Raw genomic sequence first — 14793 nt, forward strand, 5'->3', positions numbered from 1 at the left:
TACGTCTGCGTGTAGGACTGTATCTGGGCTGGTGTCTGATTCTAATACAGTATCAGCACTGACATCTGAGTGTGATACTGTGACAGGACTCACATCTGAATGTAGGACTGTGTCTGGACTGGTGTGTGATTGTAATACTGTATTAGCACTGACATCTGATTGTGACGCTTTGTCAGGACTCACATTTGAGTGTTCGACTGTGTCTGGACTGGTGTGTGATTGCAATACTGTATCTGCACTGACATCTGAGTGTGATACTGTGTCAAGAGTGGTGTCTGATTCTAATACTGCATCAGCAGTGACATCTGAGTCTGATACTGTGTCAGCACTTACATCTGAGTGTGATACTGTGTCAGTACTCACATCTGCGTGTGAAACTGTATCAGAACTGGTCTCTTCTTGTAAGAATGTGTCAGGACTTTCTGATTCTAAGAGTATGTCACAACTGCTGTCTGATTGTAACACTGTGTCAGGACTGAGGTCTGAGTGTAGGACTGTGTCTGGACTGGTTTCTGATTCTAATACAGTATCAGCACTGACATCTGAGTGTGACGCTTTGTCACGACTCACATCTGAGTGTTCGACTGTGTCTGGACTGGTTTCTGATTCTAATACTTTATCCGCACTGACATCTGAGTGTGATACTGTGTCAAGACTGGTGTCTGATTCTAATACAGTATCAGCACTGGCATCTGAGTGTGATACTGAGTCAGCACTGACATCTGAGTGTGATACTGTGTCAAGACTAGTGTCTGATTCTAATACAGTATCAGCACTGACATCTGAGTGTGATACTGTGTCAGTACTCACATCTCCATGTGAAACTATATCAGAACTGGTCTCTTCTTGTAAGAATGTGTCAGGACTTTCTGATTGTAAGAGTATGTCACAACTGCTGTCTGACTGTAACACTGTGTCAGGACTGACGTCTGAGTGTAGGACTGTGTCTGGACTGGTGTCTGATTCTAATACTCTATCCGCACTGACATCTGAGTCTGATACTAAGGCAGGACTTGCGTCTAATTGCAAGACTGTATCAGAACTGCTGTCTGATTGTAACACTGTGTCAGGACTGAGGTCTGAGTGTAGGACTGTGTCTGGACTGGTTTCTGATTCTAATACAGTATCAGCACTGACATCTGAGTGTGATACTGTGTCAGGACTGGTGTCTGATTCTAATTCTGTATCAGCACTGACATCTGAGTGTAATACTGTGTCAGGATTGATGTCTAATTTTAATACTATATCAGCACTGACATCTGAGTGTGATACTGTCTCAGTACTCACATCTGAGTGTGACACTTTGTCAGGACTGATCTCTGAGTGTGAAACTGTATCAGAACTGGTGTCTGCTGGTAACACTGTGTCAGGACTTACGTCTGCGTGTAGGACTGTATCTGGGCTGGTGTCTGATTCTAATACAGTATCAGCACTGACATCTGAGTGTGATACTGTGACAGGACTCACATCTGAATGTAGGACTGTGTCTGGACTGGTGTGTGATTGTAATACTGTATTAGCACTGACATCTGATTGTGACGCTTTGTCAGGACTCACATCTGAGTGTTCGACTGTGTCTGGACTGGTGTGTGATTGCAATACTGTATCTGCACTGACATCTGAGTGTGATACTGTGTCAAGAGTGGTGTCTGATTCTAATACTGCATCAGCAGTGACATCTGAGTCCGATACTGTGTCAGCACTTACATCTGAGTGTAATACTGTGTCAGTACTCACATCTGCGTGTGAAACTGTATCAGAACTGGTCTCTTCTTGTAAAAATGTGTCAGGACTTTCTGATTCTAAGAGTATGTCACAACTGCTGTCTGATTGTAACACTGTGTCAGGACTGAGGTCTGAATGTAGGACTGTGTCTGGACTGCTTTCTGATTCTAATACAGTATCAGCACAGACATCTGAGTGTGACGCTTTGTCACGACTCACATCTGAGTGTTCGACTGTGTCTGGACTGGTTTCTGATTCTAATACTTTATCCGCACTGACATCTGAGTGTGATACTGTGTCAAGACTGGTGTCTGATTCTAATACAGTATCAGCACTGACATCTGAGTCTGCAGTGACATCTGAGTGTGATACTGTGTCAAGACTAGTGTCTGATTCTAATACAGTATCAGCACTGACATCTGAGTGTGATACTGTGTCAGTACTCACATCTGTGTGTGAAACTGTATCAGAACTGGTCTCTTCTTGTAAGAATGTGTCAGGACTCTCTGATTGTAAGAGTATGTCACAACTGCTATCTGATTGTAACAATGTGTCAGGACTGACGTCTGAGTGTAGGACTGTGTCTGGACTGGTTTCTGATTCTAATACTGTATCAGCACTGACATCTGAGTGTGATACTGAGTCAGCAGTGACATCTGAGTGTGATACTGTGTCAGTACTCACATCTCCATGTGAAACTATATCAGAACTGGTCTCTTCTTGTAAGAATGTGTCAGGACTTTCTGATTGTAAGAGTATGTCACAACTGCTGTCTGACTGTAACACTGTGTCAGTACTGACATCTGAGTGTAGGACTGTGTCTGGACTGGTGTCTGATTCTAATACTCTATCCGCACTGACATCTGAGTCTGATACTAAGGCAGGACTTGCGTCTAATTGCAAGACTGTATCAGAACTGCTGTCTGATTGTAACACTGTGTCAGGACTGAGGTCTGAGTGTAGGACTGTGTCTGGACTGGTTTCTGATTCTAATACAGTATCAGCACTGACATCTGAGTGTGATACTGTGTCAGGACTGGTGTCTGATTCTAATTCTGTATCAGCACTGACATCTGAGTGTAATACTGTGTCAGGATTGATGTCTAATTTTAATACTATATCAGCACTGACATCTGAGTGTGATACTGTCTCAGTACTCACATCTGAGTGTGACACTTTGTCAGGACTGATCTCTGAGTGTGAAACTGTATCAGAACTGGTGTCTGCTGGTAACACTGTGTCAGGACTTACGTCTGCGTGTAGGACTGTATCTGGGCTGGTGTCTGATTCTAATACAGTATCAGCACTGACATCTGAGTGTGATACTGTGACAGGACTCACATCTGAATGTAGGACTGTGTCTGGACTGGTGTGTGATTGTAATACTGTATTAGCACTGACATCTGATTGTGACGCTTTGTCAGGACTCACATCTGAGTGTTCGACTGTGTCTGGACTGGTGTGTGATTGCAATACTGTATCTGCACTGACATCTGAGTGTGATACTGTGTCAAGAGTGGTGTCTGATTCTAATACTGCATCAGCAGTGACATCTGAGTCCGATACTGTGTCAGCACTTACATCTGAGTGTAATACTGTGTCAGTACTCACATCTGCGTGTGAAACTGTATCAGAACTGGTCTCTTCTTGTAAAAATGTGTCAGGACTTTCTGATTCTAAGAGTATGTCACAACTGCTGTCTGATTGTAACACTGTGTCAGGACTGAGGTCTGAATGTAGGACTGTGTCTGGACTGCTTTCTGATTCTAATACAGTATCAGCACAGACATCTGAGTGTGACGCTTTGTCACGACTCACATCTGAGTGTTCGACTGTGTCTGGACTGGTTTCTGATTCTAATACTTTATCCGCACTGACATCTGAGTGTGATACTGTGTCAAGACTGGTGTCTGATTCTAATACAGTATCAGCACTGACATCTGAGTCTGCAGTGACATCTGAGTGTGATACTGTGTCAAGACTAGTGTCTGATTCTAATACAGTATCAGCACTGACATCTGAGTGTGATACTGTGTCAGTACTCACATCTGTGTGTGAAACTGTATCAGAACTGGTCTCTTCTTGTAAGAATGTGTCAGGACTCTCTGATTGTAAGAGTATGTCACAACTGCTATCTGATTGTAACAATGTGTCAGGACTGACGTCTGAGTGTAGGACTGTGTCTGGACTGGTTTCTGATTCTAATACTGTATCAGCACTGACATCTGAGTGTGATACTGAGTCAGCAGTGACATCTGAGTGTGATACTGTGTCAGTACTCACATCTCCATGTGAAACTATATCAGAACTGGTCTCTTCTTGTAAGAATGTGTCAGGACTTTCTGATTGTAAGAGTATGTCACAACTGCTGTCTGACTGTAACACTGTGTCAGTACTGACATCTGAGTGTAGGACTGTGTCTGGACTGGTGTCTGATTCTAATACTCTATCCGCACTGACATCTGAGTCTGATACTAAGGCAGGACTTGCGTCTAATTGCAAGACTGTATCAGAACTGCTGTCTGATTGTAACACTGTGTCAGGACTGAGGTCTGAGTGTAGGACTGTGTCTGGACTGGTTTCTGATTCTAATACAGTATCAGCACTGACATCTGAGTGTGATACTGTGTCAAGACTGGTGTCTGATTCTAATACAGTATCAGCACTGACATCTGAGTGTGATACTGAGTCAGCAGTGACATCTGAGTGTGATACTGTGTCAAGACTAATGTCTGATTCTAATACAGTATCAGCACTGACATCTGAGTGTGATACTGTGTCAGTACTCACATCTGTGTGTGAAACTTTATCAGAACTGGTCTCTTCTTGTAAGAATGTGTCAGGACTCACTGATTGTAAGAGTATGTCACAACTGCTATCTGATTGTAACAATGTGTCAGGACTGACGTCTGAGTGTAGGACTGTGTCTGGACTGGTTTCTGATTCTAATACTGTATCAGCACTGACATCTGAGTGTGATACTGAGTCAGCAGTGACATCTGAGTGTGATACTGTGTCAGTACTCACATCTCCATGTGAAACTATGTCAGAACTGGTCTCTTCTTGTAAGAATGTGTCAGGACTTTCTGATTGTAAGAGTATGTCACAACTGCTGTCTGACTGTAACACTGTGTCAGTACTGACATCTGAGTGTAGGACTGTGTCTGGACTGGTGTCTGATTCTAATACTCTATCCGCACTGACATCTGAGTCTGATACTAAGGCAGGACTTGCGTCTAATTGCAAGACTGTATCAGAACTGCTGTCTGATTGTAACACTGTGTCAGGACTTACATCTGCGTGAAGGACTGTGTCTGGACTGGTGTGTGATTGTAATACTGTTTCAGCTCTGACATCTGAATATGACGCTTTGTCAGGACTCACATCTGAGTGTTCGACTGTGTCTGGGCTGGTGTCTGATTCTAATACAGTATGAGCACTGACATCTGAGTGTGATACTGTGTCAGGACTGGTGTCTGATTCTAATTCTGTATCAGCACTGACATCTGAGTGTAATACTGTGTCAGGATTGATGTCTAATTTTAATACTATATCAGCACTGACATCTGAGTGTGATACTGTCTCAGTACTCACATCTGAGTGTGACACTTTGTCAGGACTGATCTCTGAGTGTGAAACTGTATCAGAACTGGTGTCTGCTGATAACACTGTGTCAGGACTTACGTCTGCGTGTAGGACTGTATCTGGGCTGGTGTCTGATTCTAATACAGTATCAGCACTGACATCTGAGTGTGATACTGTGACAGGACTCACATCTGAATGTAGGACTGTGTCTGGACTGGTGTGTGATTGTAATACTGTATTAGCACTGACATCTGATTGTGACGCTTTGTCAGGACTCACATTTGAGTGTTCGACTGTGTCTGGACTGGTGTGTGATTGCAATACTGTATCTGCACTGACATCTGAGTGTGATACTGTGTCAAGAGTGGTGTCTGATTCTAATACTGCATCAGCAGTGACATCTGAGTCTGATACTGTGTCAGCACTTACATCTGAGTGTGATACTGTGTCAGTACTCACATCTGCGTGTGAAACTGTATCAGAACTGGTCTCTTCTTGTAAGAATGTGTCAGGACTTTCTGATTCTAAGAGTATGTCACAACTGCTGTCTGATTGTAACACTGTGTCAGGACTGAGGTCTGAGTGTAGGACTGTGTCTGGACTGGTTTCTGATTCTAATACAGTATCAGCACTGACATCTGAGTGTGACGCTTTGTCACGACTCACATCTGAGTGTTCGACTGTGTCTGGACTGGTTTCTGATTCTAATACTTTATCCGCACTGACATCTGAGTGTGATACTGTGTCAAGACTGGTGTCTGATTCTAATACAGTATCAGCACTGGCATCTGAGTGTGATACTGAGTCAGCACTGACATCTGAGTGTGATACTGTGTCAAGACTAGTGTCTGATTCTAATACAGTATCAGCACTGACATCTGAGTGTGATACTGTGTCAGTACTCACATCTCCATGTGAAACTATATCAGAACTGGTCTCTTCTTGTAAGAATGTGTCAGGACTTTCTGATTGTAAGAGTATGTCACAACTGCTGTCTGACTGTAACACTGTGTCAGGACTGACGTCTGAGTGTAGGACTGTGTCTGGACTGGTGTCTGATTCTAATACTCTATCCGCACTGACATCTGAGTCTGATACTAAGGCAGGACTTGCGTCTAATTGCAAGACTGTATCAGAACTGCTGTCTGATTGTAACACTGTGTCAGGACTGAGGTCTGAGTGTAGGACTGTGTCTGGACTGGTTTCTGATTCTAATACAGTATCAGCACTGACATCTGAGTGTGATACTGTGTCAGGACTGGTGTCTGATTCTAATTCTGTATCAGCACTGACATCTGAGTGTAATACTGTGTCAGGATTGATGTCTAATTTTAATACTATATCAGCACTGACATCTGAGTGTGATACTGTCTCAGTACTCACATCTGAGTGTGACACTTTGTCAGGACTGATCTCTGAGTGTGAAACTGTATCAGAACTGGTGTCTGCTGGTAACACTGTGTCAGGACTTACGTCTGCGTGTAGGACTGTATCTGGGCTGGTGTCTGATTCTAATACAGTATCAGCACTGACATCTGAGTGTGATACTGTGACAGGACTCACATCTGAATGTAGGACTGTGTCTGGACTGGTGTGTGATTGTAATACTGTATTAGCACTGACATCTGATTGTGACGCTTTGTCAGGACTCACATTTGAGTGTTCGACTGTGTCTGGACTGGTGTGTGATTGCAATACTGTATCTGCACTGACATCTGAGTGTGATACTGTGTCAAGAGTGGTGTCTGATTCTACTACTGCATCAGCAGTGACATCTGAGTCTGATACTGTGTCAGCACTTACATCTGAGTGTGATACTGTGTCAGTACTCACATCTGCGTGTGAAACTGTATCAGAACTGGTCTCTTCTTGTAAGAATGTGTCAGGACTTTCTGATTCTAAGAGTATGTCACAACTGCTGTCTGATTGTAACACTGTGTCAGGACTGAGGTCTGAGTGTAGGACTGTGTCTGGACTGGGTTCTGATTCTAATACAGTATCAGCACTGACATCTGAGTGTGATACTGTGTCAAGACTGGTGTCTGATTCTAATACAGTATCAGCACTGACATCTGAGTGTGATACTGAGTCAGCAGTGACATCTGAGTGTGATACTGTGTCAAGACTAGTGTCTGATTCTAATACAGTATCAGCACTGACATCTGAGTGTGATACTGTGTCAGTACTCACATCTGTGTGTGAAACTGTATCAGAACTGGTCTCTTCTTGTAAGAATGTGTCAGGACTCTCTGATTGTAAGAGTATGTCACAACTGCTATCTGATTGTAACAATGTGTCAGGACTGACGTCTGAGTGTAGGACTGTGTCTGGACTGGTTTCTGATTCTAATACAGTATCAGCACTGACATCTGAGTGTGATACTGTGTCAGGACTGGTGTCTGATTCTAATTCTGTATCAGCACTGACATCTGAGTGTAATACTGTGTCAGGATTGATGTCTAATTTTAATACTATATCAGCACTGACATCTGAGTGTGATACTGTCTCAGTACTCACATCTGAGTGTGACACTTTGTCAGGACTGATCTCTGAGTGTGAAACTGTATCAGAACTGGTGTCTGCTGGTAACACTGTGTCAGGACTTACGTCTGCGTGTAGGACTGTATCTGGGCTGGTGTCTGATTCTAATACAGTATCAGCACTGACATCTGAGTGTGATACTGTGACAGGACTCACATCTGAATGTAGGACTGTGTCTGGACTGGTGTGTGATTGTAATACTGTATTAGCACTGACATCTGATTGTGACGCTTTGTCAGGACTCACATCTGAGTGTTCGACTGTGTCTGGACTGGTGTGTGATTGCAATACTGTATCTGCACTGACATCTGAGTGTGATACTGTGTCAAGAGTGGTGTCTGATTCTAATACTGCATCAGCAGTGACATCTGAGTCCGATACTGTGTCAGCACTTACATCTGAGTGTAATACTGTGTCAGTACTCACATCTGCGTGTGAAACTGTATCAGAACTGGTCTCTTCTTGTAAAAATGTGTCTGGACTTTCTGATTCTAAGAGTATGTCACAACTGCTGTCTGATTGTAACACTGTGTCAGGACTGAGGTCTGAATGTAGGACTGTTTCTGGACTGGTTTCTGATTCTAATACAGTATCAGCACAGACATCTGAGTGTGACGCTTTGTCACGACTCACATCTGAGTGTTCGACTGTGTCTGGACTGGTTTCTGATTCTAATACTTTATCCGCACTGACATCTGAGTGTGATACTGTGTCAAGACTAGTGTCTGATTCTAATACAGTATCAGCACTGACATCTGAGTGTGATACTGTGTCAGTACTCACATCTGTGTGTGAAACTGTATCAGAACTGGTCTCTTCTTGTAAGAATGTGTCAGGACTCTCTGATTGTAAGAGTATGTCACAACTGCTATCTGATTGTAACAATGTGTCAGGACTGACGTCTGAGTGTAGGACTGTGTCTGGACTGGTGTCTGATTCTAATACTCTATCCGCACTGACATCTGAGTCTGATACTAAGGCAGGACTTGCGTCTAATTGCAAGACTGTATCAGAACTGCTGTCTGATTGTAACACTGTGTCAGGACTTACATCTGCGTGAAGGACTGTGTCTGGACTGGTGTGTGATTGTAATACTGTTTCAGCTCTGACATCTGAATATGACGCTTTGTCAGGACTCACATCTGAGTGTTCGACTGTGTCTGGGCTGGTGTCTGATTCTAATACAGTATGAGCACTGACATCTGAGTGTGATACTGTGTCAGTACTCACATCTCCATGTGAAACTATATCAGAACTGGTCTCTTCTTGTAAGAATGTGTCAGGACTTTCTGATTGTAAGAGTATGTCACAACTGCTGTCTGACTGTAACACTGTGTCAGTACTGACATCTGAGTGTAGGACTGTGTCTGGACTGGTGTCTGATTCTAATACTCTGTCCGCACTGACATCTGAGTCTGATACTAAGGCAGGACTTGCGTCTAATTGCAAGACTGTATCAGAACTGCTGTCTGATTGTAACACTGTGTCAGGACTGAGGTCTGAGTGTAGGACTGTGTCTGGACTGGTTTCTGATTCTAATACAGTATCAGCACTGACATCTGAGTGTGATACTGTGTCAGGACTGGTGTCTGATTCTAATTCTGTATCAGCACTGACATCTGAGTGTAATACTGTGTCAGGATTGATGTCTAATTTTAATACTATATCAGCACTGACATCTGAGTGTGATACTGTCTCAGTACTCACATCTGAGTGTGACACTTTGTCAGGACTGATCTCTGAGTGTGAAACTGTATCAGAACTGGTGTCTGCTGGTAACACTGTGTCAGGACTTACGTCTGCGTGTAGGACTGTATCTGGGCTGGTGTCTGATTCTAATACAGTATCAGCACTGACATCTGAGTGTGATTCTGTGACAGGACTCACATCTGAATGTAGGACTGTGTCTGGACTGGTGTGTGATTGTAATACTGTATTAGCACTGACATCTGATTGTGACGCTTTGTCAGGACTCACATCTGAGTGTTCGACTGTGTCTGGACTGGTGTGTGATTGCAATACTGTATCAGCTCTGACATCTGATTGTGACGCTTTGTCAGGACTCACATCTGAGTGTTCGACTGTGTCTGGACTGGTGTGTGATTGCAATACTGTATCAGCACTGACATCTGAGTGTGATACTGTGTCAAGAGTGGTGTCTGATTCTAATACTGCATCAGCAGTGACATCTGAGTCTGATACTGTGTCAGTACTTACATCTGAGTGTAATACTGTGTCAGTACTCACATCTGCGTGTGAAACTGTATCAGAACTGGTCTCTTCTTGTAAGAATGTGTCAGGACTTTCTGATTCTAAGAGTATGTCACAACTGCTGTCTGATTGTAACACTGTGTCAGGACTGAGGTCTGAGTGTAGGACTGTGTCTGGACTGGTTTCTGATTCTAATACAGTATCAGCACTGACATCTGAGTGTGACGCTTTGTCACGACTCACATCTGAGTGTTCGACTGTGTCTGGGCTGGTGTCTGATTCTAATACAGTATGAGCACTGACATCTGAGTGTGATACTGTGTCAGGACTGGTGTCTGATTCTAATTCTGTATCAGCACTGACATCTGAGTGTAATACTGTGTCAGGATTGATGTCTAATTTTAATACTATATCAGCACTGACATCTGAGTGTGATACTGTCTCAGTACTCACATCTGAGTGTGACACTTTGTCAGGACTGATCTCTGAGTGTGAAACTGTATCAGAACTGGTGTCTGCTGATAACACTGTGTCAGGACTTACGTCTGCGTGTAGGACTGTATCTGGGCTGGTGTCTGATTCTAATACAGTATCAGCACTGACATCTGAGTGTGATACTGTGACAGGACTCACATCTGAATGTAGGACTGTGTCTGGACTGGTGTGTGATTGTAATACTGTATTAGCACTGACATCTGATTGTGACGCTTTGTCAGGACTCACATTTGAGTGTTCGACTGTGTCTGGACTGGTGTGTGATTGCAATACTGTATCTGCACTGACATCTGAGTGTGATACTGTGTCAAGAGTGGTGTCTGATTCTAATACTGCATCAGCAGTGACATCTGAGTCTGATACTGTGTCAGCACTTACATCTGAGTGTGATACTGTGTCAGTACTCACATCTGCGTGTGAAACTGTATCAGAACTGGTCTCTTCTTGTAAGAATGTGTCAGGACTTTCTGATTCTAAGAGTATGTCACAACTGCTGTCTGATTGTAACACTGTGTCAGGACTGAGCTCTGAGTGTAGGACTGTGTCTGGACTGGTTTCTGATTCTAATACAGTATCAGCACTGACATCTGAGTGTGACGCTTTGTCACGACTCACATCTGAGTGTTCGACTGTGTCTGGACTGGTTTCTGATTCTAATACTTTATCCGCACTGACATCTGAGTGTGATACTGTGTCAAGACTGGTGTCTGATTCTAATACAGTATCAGCACTGACATCTGAGTGTGATACTGAGTCAGCAGTGACATCTGAGTGTGATACTGTGTCAAGATTAGTGTCTGATTCTAATACAGTATCAGCACTGACATCTGAGTGTGATACTGTGTCAGTACTCACATCTGTGTGTGAAACTGTATCAGAACTGGTCTCTTCTTGTAAGAATGTGTCAGGACTCTCTGATTGTAAGAGTATGTCACAACTGCTATCTGATTGTAACAATGTGTCAGGACTGACGTCTGAGTGTAGGACTGTGTCTGGACTGGTTTCTGATTCTAATACTTTATCAGCACTGACATCTGAGTGTGATACTGAGTCAGCAGTGACATCTGAGTGTGATACTGTGTCAGTACTCACATCTCCATGTGAAACTATATCAGAACTGGTCTCTTCTTGTAAGAATGTGTCAGGACTTTCTGATTGTAAGAGTATGTCACAACTGCTGTCTGACTGTAACACTGTGTCAGTACTGACATCTGAGTGTAGGACTGTGTCTGGACTGGTGTCTGATTCTAATACTCTGTCCGCACTGACATCTGAGTCTGATACTAAGGCAGGACTTGCGTCTAATTGCAAGACTGTATCAGAACTGCTGTCTGATTGTAACACTGTGTCAGGACTGAGGTCTGAGTGTAGGACTGTGTCTGGACTGGTTTCTGATTCTAATACAGTATCAGCACTGACATCTGAGTGTGATACTGTGTCAGGACTGGTGTCTGATTCTAATTCTGTATCAGCACTGACATCTGAGTGTAATACTGTGTCAGGATTGATGTCTAATTTTAATACTATATCAGCACTGACATCTGAGTGTGATACTGTCTCAGTACTCACATCTGAGTGTGACACTTTGTCAGGACTGATCTCTGAGTGTGAAACTGTATCAGAACTGGTGTCTGCTGGTAACACTGTGTCAGGACTTACGTCTGCGTGTAGGACTGTATCTGGGCTGGTGTCTGATTCTAATACAGTATCAGCACTGACATCTGAGTGTGATACTGTGACAGGACTCACATCTGAATGTAGGACTGTGTCTGGACTGGTGTGTGATTGTAATACTGTATTAGCACTGACATCTGATTGTGACGCTTTGTCAGGACTCACATCTGAGTGTTCGACTGTGTCTGGACTGGTGTGTGATTGCAATACTGTATCAGCTCTGACATCTGATTGTGACGCTTTGTCAGGACTCACATCTGAGTGTTCGACTGTGTCTGGACTGGTGTGTGATTGCAATACTGTATCAGCACTGACATCTGAGTGTGATACTGTGTCAAGAGTGGTGTCTGATTCTAATACTGCATCAGCAGTGACATCTGAGTCTGATACTGTGTCAGTACTTACATCTGAGTGTAATACTGTGTCAGTACTCACATCTGCGTGTGAAACTGTATCAGAACTGGTCTCTTCTTGTAAGAATGTGTCAGGACTTTCTGATTCTAAGAGTATGTCACAACTGCTATCTGATTGTAACAATGTGTCAGGACTGACGTCTGAGTGTAGGACTGTGTCTGGACTGGTTTCTGATTCTAATACTGTATCAGCACTGACATCTGAGTGTGATACTGAGTCAGCAGTGACATCTGAGTGTGATACTGTGTCAGTACTCACATCTCCATGTGAAACTATATCAGAACTGGTCTCTTCTTGTAAGAATGTGTCAGGACTTTCTGATTGTAAGAGTATGTCACAACTGCTGTCTGACTGTAACACTGTGTCAGTACTGACATCTGAGTGTAGGACTGTGTCTGGACTGGTGTCTGATTCTAATACTCTATCCGCACTGACATCTGAGTCTGATACTAAGGCAGGACTTGCGTCTAATTGCAAGACTGTATCAGAACTGCTGTCTGATTGTAACACTGTGTCAGGACTGAGGTCTGAGTGTAGGACTGTGTCTGGACTGGTTTCTGATTCTAATACAGTATCAGCACTGACATCTGAGTGTGACGCTTTGTCACGACTCACATCTGAGTGTTCGACTGTGTCTGGACTGGTTTCTGATTCTAATACTTTATCCGCACTGACATCTGAGTGTGATACTGTGTCAAGACTGGTGTCTGATTCTAATACAGTATCAGCACTGACATCTGAGTGTGATACTGAGTCAGCAGTGACATCTGAGTGTGATACTGTGTCAAGACTAGTGTCTGATTCTAATACAGTATCAGCACTGACATCTGAGTGTGATACTGTGTCAGTACTCACATCTGTGTGTGAAACTTTATCAGAACTGGTCTCTTCTTGTAAGAATGTGTCAGGACTCACTGATTGTAAGAGTATGTCACAACTGCTATCTGATTGTAACAATGTGTCAGGACTGACGTCTGAGTGTAGGACTGTGTCTGGACTGGTTTCTGATTCTAATACTGTATCAGCACTGACATCTGAGTGTGATACTGAGTCAGCAGTGACATCTGAGTGTGATACTGTGTCAGTACTCACATCTCCATGTGAAACTATATCAGAACTGGTCTCTTCTTGTAAGAATGTGTCAGGACTTTCTGATTGTAAGAGTATGTCACAACTTCTGTCTGACTGTAACACTGTGTCAGTACTGACATCTGAGTGTAGGACTGTGTCTGGACTGGTGTCTGATTCTAATACTCTATCCGCACTGATATCTGAGTCTGATACTAAGGCAGGACTTGCGTCTAATTGCAAGACTGTATCAGAACTGCTGTCTGATTGTAACACTGTGTCAGGACTTACATCTGCGTGAAGGACTGTGTCTGGACTGGTGTGTGATTGTAATACTGTTTCAGCTCTGACATCTGAATATGACGCTTTGTCAGGACTCACATCTGAGTGTTCGACTGTGTCTGGGCTGGTGTCTGATTCTAATACAGTATGAGCACTGACATCTGAGTGTGATACTGTGTCAGGACTGGTGTCTGATTCTAATTCTGTATCAGCACTGACATCTGAGTGTAATACTGTGTCAGGATTGATGTCTAATTTTAATACTATATCAGCACTGACATCTGAGTGTGATACTGTCTCAGTACTCACATCTGAGTGTGACACTTTGTCAGGACTGATCTCTGAGTGTGAAACTGTATCAGAACTGGTGTCTGCTGATAACACTGTGTCAGGACTTACGTCTGCGTGTAGGACTGTATCTGGGCTGGTGTCTGATTCTAATACAGTATCAGCACTGACATCTGAGTGTGATACTGTGACAGGACTCACATCTGAATGTAGGACTGTGTCTGGACTGGTGTGTGATTGTAATACTGTATTAGCACTGACATCTGATTGTGACGCTTTGTCAGGACTCACATTTGAGTGTTCGACTGTGTCTGGACTGGTGTGTGATTGCAATACTGTATCTGCACTGACATCTGAGTGTGATACTGTGTCAAGAGTGGTGTCTGATTCTAATACTGCATCAGCAGTGACATCTGAGTCTGATACTGTGTCAGCACTTACATCTGAGTGTGATACTGTGTCAGTACTCACATCTGCGTGTGAAACTGTATCAGAACTGGTCTCTTCTTG

General features: G+C 43.4%; 1 protein-coding gene across 3 annotated transcripts in view; it reads right to left on the bottom strand.

The window, feature by feature from the left end:
• The window catches only part of LOC143490262 (uncharacterized), a 54666-nt gene that overhangs the window by 15257 nt on the left and 24616 nt on the right, over positions 1 to 14793 (bottom strand). The window lies entirely within an intron of this gene.

The sequence above is a fragment of the Brachyhypopomus gauderio genome, unplaced genomic scaffold (assembly GCF_052324685.1).
Source record: "Brachyhypopomus gauderio isolate BG-103 unplaced genomic scaffold, BGAUD_0.2 sc64, whole genome shotgun sequence".
NCBI classification, from domain to species: domain Eukaryota; kingdom Metazoa; phylum Chordata; class Actinopteri; order Gymnotiformes; family Hypopomidae; genus Brachyhypopomus; species Brachyhypopomus gauderio.